Source organism: Myotis davidii, unplaced genomic scaffold (genome assembly GCF_000327345.1).
Source record: "Myotis davidii unplaced genomic scaffold, ASM32734v1 scaffold946, whole genome shotgun sequence".
In the NCBI taxonomy this organism is placed as follows: Eukaryota; Metazoa; Chordata; class Mammalia; order Chiroptera; family Vespertilionidae; genus Myotis; species Myotis davidii.
Window position 1 is genome coordinate 516,404 of NW_006297395.1, and position 9,285 is coordinate 525,688.

The 9,285-nt window shown below is 43.8% G+C and overlaps 1 long non-coding RNA gene across 1 annotated transcript; it reads right to left on the reverse strand.

Moving 5' to 3' along the window:
* Positions 1–381: 381 nt before the first annotated feature.
* LOC107184564 lies at positions 382–8,961 on the reverse strand. The gene is made up of 2 exons (XR_001515419.1): positions 8,799–8,961; positions 382–564 (listed from the first exon to the last, which is right to left on the reverse strand). It is a non-coding gene; the product is annotated as an uncharacterized LOC107184564 (long non-coding RNA).
* Between the last annotated feature and the right edge of the window lie 324 nt (positions 8,962–9,285).

Sequence of the window (9,285 nt, forward strand, 5' to 3'; positions counted from 1 at the left end):
TGGATTTACCTGCTTAGTGCGAAATCTGCCCCAGTGAATGTTCTTTGAATGGAGTCATGTCCTGGCCTTTTAATAAAATCTTTAACATCTTCTTGGGTCCTAGCACATCGACACTCAATTCTTCTTGGCATGCAACACCTTCCACACACTGTCTGCATTTGCCCACCCATCCAGTCTCCAGATACATTCTCCAATTTAGGCAGCTCACTGCTTCTGCCCAGAAACAAATCTGCCTTTTATAGCCCACAAACACCTGCTTCCCTAACCCGGACCACCTATCTCATCTTCAAATCCTATATATCTTCTCAGACGTAACTCAGCTCGTATTTAGTTGCTTCAAATACATTTTGGGATGAGACAGAAAATAAAATACAAACCCTGTTTTCAAAGCAGAGCCTTTTATTTGTTCTTAAAGGCAGAATATTGGAGTGCTCAGTAGAGGCTCACCAGAGAGGCAAGGGTTCAAATCCCACCTCTGTAGATTTCATAACACCATGACTTCAAGGAAATTACTTCACCATGCTACTTCATTTTCCTCATTGTAGCGAGTGTCATACAGAGTGCCTGTAGCATAAGGTAGTTGAAAAGAATGAGATGATGCATGTAAAGCATTCAGCCTAGAGGCCAGCCTGTGGTAAGCACGTCAGAAACACCAGCTGTTTTCAGCTCTTTCCTGACCAGTCCACCTCCTACAGGCCTCCCTTCTGATCCTGCAGTCCACAGACTGTTTGTTTTCCATGCATCCCTGCATTATATGCTGTCTTATGTTATTCACTTGCATGGATTTAGGACCTGGTTGTGTCTCTCTAAACAGACTGCCTAAATATTCTGGAGCCAGCGATTCATTCATTTGACAAATATCTGTAGTGTCGTCACCATGCACATTGGGCTAGGGCGAGGCAATGTGGATGGAAAGCGCACAGATATATTGCTTGGACCTTAACCTCTAAGAATTTATCATTTAATAAAGAAGATAATGTGTGTACAATAAAGAGTTATAACCATGTTAAAGTGATAGTGTCATTAGAACAATGTAAGAGTCCAAAGGCTAGAAGAGTCACTTTTGCCTGGGGTAATCAGGAAAGGTTCAGGAAATCTGGGTCTCACAGAGATAGGGGATGGTGAGAGAATGCTTTATTGGGAGATGGAGCAGGTTGGGCAGAAGCTTGGAGGTGGGGAGGCAAGAAGGTTAATAGGGGGAACCAAGCAGTATAGTGTGACTTTCGCTTGAGGAATGTGAAAGGCAGCAGTGGGAGATAGGTTGGAAGCCAGAGGAGGCCTCAAAAATAAGACTGAAGAAGTTGGTGTGGGGAGCAACTGAAGGCTTGAACAAGGCAAAGGCTGGCTCAAGTTTGTGCAACTGGAAGCTAAATCCAGAAAGATTCAGGAATATCATGTATGCGACCACAATAATAATTCAGATATGATATAGATGGAGTTAATTTAAGGGGTAGCTGTGAGCAAGGGAGAGGGGCATGGATGTGGTGAGGCCCTGTGCATGTGGAGAAGACATGGATTTCTGGGTGGTCTTCACTTTGTCCCTGCAGGCTGTTCCTCACACAGCAGCCAGAGGGGCCCTGTGGTCTTTGTATATAAGGTCATGTCACTTTTCTGAGCAAAACCCTCCAAAGATTTATCTCACTTAGAATTAAATTTTAATCCCCTGTCCATACCTTACAGCAAGTGCCGCTTCTCTGGCCTCCTCTATTCACTTTCACCTACCACTGGATACAGTCCAGCCACTGACCTCTTTGCTGCTCCTCAAGCATGCTGCTCCTTGGGGCCTTGGCATTTGCTGTTCCCTTTGCCTGCTGCAGTCATTGTCCAAATACCAAATATCCACATGGCTGGGCCCTTCACATTATTCTGGCCTCTGCTAAAATCTATCTCTTCAAAGAGACCTTCTCTGATGAAATAAGCAGCATTCCCACCCTGTCATTTTCTATCTGCTTTATTTTTATTTACAGCACTATTTACTCACTGATCTTATAACATACACTAGAGGCCCAGTCCACAAAACTCGTGCACTGGTAGGGTCCCTAGTGGCTGGCAGTAGCCAGCTGGATACTCCCTTCCTTCCCCCAGCTGGCCCTTCCCCCTGGTTCGAACTCCTAGAAGAATTCCTGGAGGAGGGGACAATTTGCATACTATGCTTTTATTATATAGGATTGGTGTGTTCACTGTTGGCCAGCACTACTAGAATGCAAGTTCCATCTTTATCCTTTTTGGTTCTTGCTTTATCCTCAGAATAAATAAATGAATAATGAGGGCAAGTCAAGGAAACACCAGCATTTCCAGCTTGGGAAAATTTGAGGCCAGTGGAGTTGTCATTGACCAAAATGGGAAATATGGGGAAAAGGAGAGTTTTGAAAAAAGAGATGAGGTCAGTTTCCAACATTTACATCTGCAGTACCAGAAAGAAACCCTAGTAGGTCATCCTAGTCTGTAGCTGGGAAAAGGACTGAATTCAGGAGGCAATAGGGTTCAAAAATTAACCACAGAGAGGTGATCACTCAGCCATGCATCTGAATGGCCAAGAGAGGGCAGAGCACCAAATACCTGTCTCTGAGGCACATCCGAAAGGAGGAAACGGCTGGGCAGCTGAAGAGAGGTTTTCCATAGCTGCCCACTGCTCTTGGGAGTAAATCCCAAACCCTCCCAGGCCCCACAGGACCCTGCACGAGCTGCCCTTTGTTCATGGCCCCAATCTCACCTCCCCACCACCTTGTTTCCTGCACTCCCCTTACTCTGGCCTTCTTTCAATTTCTTGAATTTGCCAAGTTCCTTCTCACTGCAGAATCTTCCCAGTTCTCCTTCCTTTTCCTGGAATTTACCCCTCCATTCTCTCCGCTCTTTACCCAGTTAGCACTTACTCATCCAGCAGGTCTCAGCTTCAATATTACTTCCCCGATTGCCCTTCCTTCATTTCCTCTCCTCCATTCTTCCTCCCTGTTATATGCTTTTGTAACACTCTGTAAATATGTAGACACACACACAGAGAGCAGGTAGCTGATACAGAGAATGTATGACTATTTGTCTATCGTCTTAGGATACACATTTCAGGGGCCAGTGGGTCAATGCTGTCTTTGGGATATAATAGATGCTCAACAAAACATGATAGAAGAATGAACTGAAGGAGAAGGAAGAGAAGTAAGAGAACCAAAAAAAACGTAGAGTGGCGTGAGGGCAGGGTGGATTTTCCCAGCAGAAACGGGGCATTGTCACTGTCCAGTGCAGCAGCTGAATGTGGTGACTGAAGTATCCAAGGGCCTGAATGATTGTGGCTTCAGGAATGCATTTAAATACGATGATGAGGGAGGGAGAAGAGGTGGTGAGGCCTGACAGCAAAGGGTGCAAGAGAGAGTGGTTGGGAGAGAAAGGGAATCAGCTAGTGAGACTGCTCTTTCAAGGGATTTGGCAGTAAAATTAAGAAAGCAGGTGGGGAAGGAGGATGGGGGCTGAAGTTGTTAACAGAGTCACAAGAAAGATTTGGGGGGTAAAGGAGAAGTTCACATTTTTAGAAGTCAAGAAACAACATTTAGTCAAAGGGAAAGATAAAAATATTTATAAATAAGTAGGAGGTAAATGGACGGGGCAAAGCACCTGAAGGGAAAGGAATGGGATTGGGGACTCAAATGGACAAGTTGGAGGTGTGGTGGTGGGCGAAAAGTCAGAAATTCTAGGCAGATGCCTCATGCCACACATGAGGGCCATGAAATCCTCTCTACATATCTACATATCCCTTTGAGGCAGGTACTATTATATGTATATCAATCAATATATATTATTGATTTCAGAGAGGAAGGAAGAGGGAGAGATGGAAACATCAATGAGAGAGAATCATTGATCGACTGCCTCCTTCATGCCCCCTATTGGGGATCGAGCCCACAACCCTGGCATGTGCCCTTGACCAGAATAGAACCTGGGACCCTTAAGTCCGCAGGCCAACGCTCTATCCACTGAGCCAAACCAGCGAGGGCGAGTCAGGTACTATCCTCACCCCCACTTATGGGTGAAGAAAGTAAGGCTTGAAATGTTGAGTAACTTTTGTTCCAGGACACAAAACCACGCGATACCTGAGCTGATTTCAAGCCCATTTTCTCCATTATACTTCATAAACACCCTAAAGGATGAAGGGGAAGAGATTTACCGCTCTGAGATGGGAAAGAAGGGGGTGTGGTGGAGGGCAGGGAAGTTGAGAGAGCTCAAGTGAGATGCCCTGTCCTCCATAGTCTAGGAGGAGGCAAAGGCATCTTTGAAAAGTGGAGTTTGGCTCTAAGAGATCGAAAGGTTTAGAGGAGATGCTACAAAGTGGAGGAGGAAGCGTGTTGGCGGTGAGAAGGCGGCCAAGCAGCAGGGAGGGTCCTTCTGAAGTGGAGCCAGATGAATTTGTAACAGATCCAAACAGCCTGGTTTCCTGAACTTCCCCAGCAATGGGAGGAGCAGGGACAATAGAAAGGGTTTGTCCAGGCCTAGAAATTAGCAACAGGGGTGGGGGTGGGGTAGGGAGGCGGTGAGAATTGAGGGCAGGGAGACTGTAGCAGAAAGACAAGAGAGCCAGACAAGAAAGGTACATCTTTGCAGTGACCAAATCAGGGGTCAGGACTGGACTGATGTAAGACAACATAGAATATCTGATATTGAAAATAGAGGTTTTGAAGCCAGAGCTTTGAAAGGTCATCAATACTAGGGTGGAGTGTTTAAGGGAGATGAGAAAAGCTAGCGAGAAGATGACTGTGAGCCTGGCTCTAGAATTAAGGAAGAAAGGGGACCACCCAGAAATCAGTAATTCATAGCTTTGGGAAGAGTAAATGAATGAAGTGGACTCCAGAGAGGAAAGGTCACTGCAGGACAGTGACAGAATCATGGTCTATGAGCCAGTGAGGAAGGTGCATCATTATTCCTTAAAGAGGAAAGAGGACAGAGAGGTGCAGTGTGAGTTGTTCCAGCAGGGAACTCTGTGAAGGGAGCGATGTTTTGACAAGCAGTCAGATTTCCTGGAGACAGCAGCAGTAATGCTTGAGATCACTGACCACCCAGGGGAGCTAATTCCCAGTGCAAAGGAAGCAGCGCTTTGTGCATATCAGGAAGGTCAAGACTGGATTCATAGAGGACTAGCTGATTTGGAGGGAGGGAGAGGAATGGCAATAGCTGAGGCTGTGCATAGAATGCTGAGTTGAAATAATGAGAATTAATTCACTCCAAAAATAATTGTTGAGAACTTTTGCATTAGAGTTGAAATACAGATAAGATGACATTCACAACCCTGGGGAGTACCACTTAACAGAGAAGATAACTTTGTGGTGAGAATATAGTCAGATCGCTCAAGTTCAAATCACAGCTTTACCACTTGCCACGTGGAATGACAAATGTTTTTAAATTCTCTAAGCCTCAATGGTCTCATCATTAAACAGGGATAATAGAACTCACCTCATTGACTTGCTATGAAGATTAAATGAGATAATACATGAAGAGAACTTAATGCCTGGAACATGGATTTCTTAACACTAGTTGTTAGTATTCATTACAATATAAAAGGAGACGTGCTGAAATACAGGTATGACTAGAGTACTTTGGTTACATGAAAAAATCAGGAAAATACATGATTATTTTAGGGTAAGGTGGTGCTTCAAACAAAACATAAACCTCAAAAGCTATAAAGCAAATGATGGTCATGTTTACTGTCATAAAATGTGAAGCTTTAAAAAATGGTGTACCTTCTGTGTGACAAGAAACATTGTAAGGTTAAAAAGCAAGCTGAACATTCAGTAAAATATGTTTAACCTCTGTTGCAAACAGAAGTTTATATGCATACTATTTTAAAAGCCATGACAGTAGTCAAGTGCATAGAGACAAAGAAAATACTGGGGCTTGGGAGAGGAAAATGGAAGGATGTTACTTAATAATATTTGGATATTATTTATGGAGTTTTAGTTTTGCAAGATAAAAAGAGTTCTGAAGATGAGTGGTGGTGATGGCTGTGCAATAATGTGAATGTACTTAATGCCACTGAACTACACACTTAAAATGGTTAAGTTGGTAAATTTCATGTTATGTGCACTTTACCAGTTTTCAATTTATTATTATCATTAGTATTATTTTCAATCCTCACCCAAGGATATTCTTTCCATTGATTTTTTTTAGAGAGTGGGAGGGGGTGTGTGAGCGGGGGAGAGATGTGAGAGAGACATATCGATTAGTTGCCTCCCACAGGACTGTGGTTAAGTGGAGAAGGTAATGAAAGGCATTCCCTGGATGAGAGAGGTGCACATCTGGGAAGCAAGTTCAGGGGGCAGGGGACCAGCTTGCTGACCAGGCAGGAAAAGGCACTGAGTTGATGAAATCAACTCCCCTAAGTGCCAAATGAAATGTTGCCCAAAGTATTTACTGAGCATCTACTATGTGTTGTGCATACGATTAAAAAAAAACACAACAACAACTTACAAGAGTCTACTTCCTTTCAAGTTGCTTTCAGTCCAGAGTCAGACATAAAATATTTTAAAAATAATAAAATAACAAAATAAAATAATTGGCAAGGGCCTTAAAGAAAATACCAACAGTGCTGAAATAGAGTATGAGGCGGTTGGGTCTAGAGACCCCTCTGAGGCAGTTATGTTGAAGCTGAAACCTGAAAGATGAAGGCTCACTTAATAAATGGGTTGGATAAAGGGCAAAGCTTTCTAGGCAAAGAGAACAGCATGTACAAACACTGAGGAGGAAAAAGGCTTGGTTAAGACAGATCGATGTGACTATTTCCATAATAACACCCTGCATTTGCCTTCTCCGGTGTCCCTTTATGGCACCAGCCCTCCCGAGGACCTGCCCCGCCCTCCTGTAAGCACCTGCCAACTAATCAGCTTTTTTAATGACACGGCATTTAAAATTTTATTACATACTAAATGTTATACCCTATGCCTCATTCATGTACTATTAGGAATTTCTATCTCCACGGGCAGTGTGTGTGTGTGTGTGTGTGTGTGTGTGTGTGTGTGTGTATAAGAGAGAAATTTGGAGTATAATATAGGTATGCTATCTGTTTCTATCTTGAACACTTAAACACAGAAATCCATGCACCCTCAAACCATTAGCTTTTTGAAACCGAATACCATAAATTTTACTAAAAGTCAGGTTGAAATTGTGAAAAGCTGACAGGAAGGAGAGCATTGAGCCTAACCTGTTCAAGTGCAGCTTCTTTTAAATGTTGGGCTATTATCTGAATACCAAAGAGCATAAAAACTGATGTGTAAAATTCTCCTCGATTCAATTAAGCATTGCCAGTTTTTTTTAAGAGCCAAAGATAAAGCAGACAAAAAGAGAGCTCACAGTCTAAGAGGGAAGACTGACACATGGAACAATCCCACAGAAGTAATAGCTGTTCAAAGAGAGCTGCCTAAAATGTGATGGGAACAGAGGTCAGGGAGCAAGGGGCTCAGCGAGGGGTGGGAATTGGAGCCCTCCTGCAGCGAGAGGTGATGTTGGAGGGTTGTGGAGGAGGTCGAGAGTAGGCGGATGCATTCCAGGTAGATGGAGCAGCATAAACAAAGAAAGCAGAGCTGACAGCACACAGAGAAGGAGGGTTTGGGGCATTCGTGATGAGCAACACAGTCATCAACAACAGTAGAGCTTTATTGAGTGTTACTATATACACTCAATATGAATACTTACATGTTTGTGTTTTAATGCTCAAAAGGGGGTATATGATTATCTTTATTTCACAGGTAAGAACAGAGAGGTTGATTAAGTTGCTCAAAGTCACACAGCTGCTAAGACAAAAGAACAACAGAGACCATTTCCAAATAAACATGGTCAGGCTTTGATTATTTTTTCTCCTTAATGGTTTCCATATTCATGGAAGATTTATACTGTATGAAACTACACAAAGTAGAAAGTTAAAGCTCCCTGTAATACTGCCTCTAAGATGTGGTCTTGAACTTTCCCTATGGTTTTGCCCCCAGCAATACTCCATATTGGCATTGCTGGTAAGTTCTCAGATACCCAGGTCTATGAAGCTGAAAGTTAGGCAGACAGGCAAGGAGTGAAGGGCCTTGAATGGCTTAGGATAACTTCGGAATTTCTCCAGTAGGTGTGTGGGGGCAGGGTTCCCTTTAAGGTTTGTAGGAGGAGGGCGGTGATCAGAGCAGTGTTTAGTAAGTCATTCTGCCTCCTGTGTGGAGGAAGGACCCCACCCTCACCCCTGCCTGGTCTCTGTACCCCAGAGAGCTTAATGGGGGATGGAGAAAAACACCAGTCAGCCCTTACTCCTCCTCCACGGCAGGGTGGACCCTGCACACCCACCTTGCCATTTTCCCTAGAGATGAGAAGAATCAGGAGGGTGGGGTAGTGCCCTCATCCTGACACCCCTGCTCAGGAGATGCCTGTAGGCCCTTCACAGGCTCAGACAGAGCTGAAACCTGGCTTCAGACTCCTTTTTAGAGGGAGCAAAGAAGAGGCTATCTTTTATGTGCCCAGGAGAGAATCCAGCTTGGTGCTGTGTTATTTCCTGGGCTGAGCTTTCTTGATTACTTTATATTTTGAATCGGGAAAGTCTCTGTCATTTAGAAGCTATTTTTCTGGCTGCAGATCAACAGTGGCTAACATGGACACTGGGAGCAGACCCAGCGCCGTCCAGAAATGATTAACATCCTGTGTTGTGAGATGTCAAAACACACGGACAGCCAAAGCTTCAGAGAGCCAGGCCGCGCAGTGTTATGGCAGTCAGCCCCTTGGTTCACTTGGGGAAAGATGCTATAATTCCTACCCAAAATCAATGACATTGAATAAAGGCTCAGAAAACAAACCTCATGGACGTTCACTTTCAGGAAATGCTTCGAGTTGGTTTGCTGAACTCCAGTTATCCATGGATTCTGCAGGGAATTCAGGCTTATGGTCCTCTCGCTGTAGACCTGGTCACTTGCCTTGGTCAAGTGCAGCCACTGCCTCTCCAGACTATCACATTATCAATTGCTGTGTTTATTTAATTGTCTGCCTGTTTTGGAAACATTCTCCTAGACTCCTGTCTGACTCATAGGTTAAGGAACATGAGTAATTCTTCTGGAACTCACTTGGAACAGGAGGGAACCCTTCCCATTTGATTTCCGGTCCTAAAAAAAGACAAGATAGTTCATACAGGATGCTAATTAGTTTTCCTATTCAACAGAGAGCATGGCCTAGCCCTGCTTGGAAAACAGCCTTTGTACTATAGGGTTTAGAAATTTGAACACCTCCAAATTTTATTCAGAATTATGAAACGACACCAGAATATCATTTTGTTGTTTTAGTTTTCCT